The sequence below is a fragment of the Ornithodoros turicata genome, chromosome 5 (genome assembly GCF_037126465.1).
Source record: "Ornithodoros turicata isolate Travis chromosome 5, ASM3712646v1, whole genome shotgun sequence".
Lineage (NCBI taxonomy): Eukaryota > Metazoa > Arthropoda > Arachnida > Ixodida > Argasidae > Ornithodoros > Ornithodoros turicata.
The window spans coordinates 53,746,459-53,747,229 of NC_088205.1; the positions used below are offsets into that span (position 1 = coordinate 53,746,459).

The 771-nt window shown below is 45.3% G+C and overlaps 1 long non-coding RNA gene across 1 annotated transcript; it reads right to left on the reverse strand.

Annotated features, from left to right (window-relative positions):
- Positions 1 to 252: 252 nt before the first annotated feature.
- Positions 253 to 771, reverse strand: LOC135396048 (uncharacterized). Its single transcript, XR_010423267.1, has 4 exons — positions 633 to 771; positions 502 to 571; positions 362 to 426; positions 253 to 277 (listed from the first exon to the last, which is right to left on the reverse strand). It is a non-coding gene; the product is annotated as an uncharacterized LOC135396048 (long non-coding RNA).

Below are 771 nucleotides of genomic sequence, written 5' to 3' on the forward strand. Positions count from 1 at the left end.
TGACTGCCCCACTGGCTGAAGTAGACGCTCATTCATTTCCCTCGTCTGCCATTGCATCGTTGTATACGTGGCGGACTGTGTGGGACTCTGTGTGACAATGTCGAAAGCGATATGAAGGGCATAAAGTGTCAAGGTCATCCAGCGGTTTTGAAATTTAGGTTGGATTGGTTTGCCAACCATGCTGAAAGCATGTTCAAAAGCGTTTTGTATGGCTGGAAATACATACTTCTGCGTACCCCGATGGGAAATTCAGGGTCCGGATGCCCAGCTTCATTCACTGCATGATGAATGTCTTAATTTTACCAGCGTTAAAGTACAACACGTTCAATGCAAGGCCATGAAACACTGGAATGAATCACACAGTGAGAATAAGGTTGCCAAGTAGGTGGAGGCGGCACATCTTGGATTGGTCTGCGATTTTTGACGCTGCAGCAGAGACAGCGTGATAGCATTTCTCCTATTTTCAACAAAGAGTGATCATGTTCTGTAACAATGACTCACTTGACATACAAGGGAGGTCTTTCAGTGCGGGAGAACAGTCATGCTGCAGAAGTTGGCGTGACAGAATTTTCTACATAGAAAAATGTGCTGACTCTACGCTTCCTAAATTGTGGTAATATAGATTAATTTACCTTGAACGTCGCTCAAGTCCATGCATGTTAGTGGAGAGTGTCCTTCAGAATTGCACCTCTGACTGAACATCTGTACAAGCGTCCATGCACTTTAGTCATCGACACTTTGCCATCGGTAACGCCTGTTCCGTACAAGCGT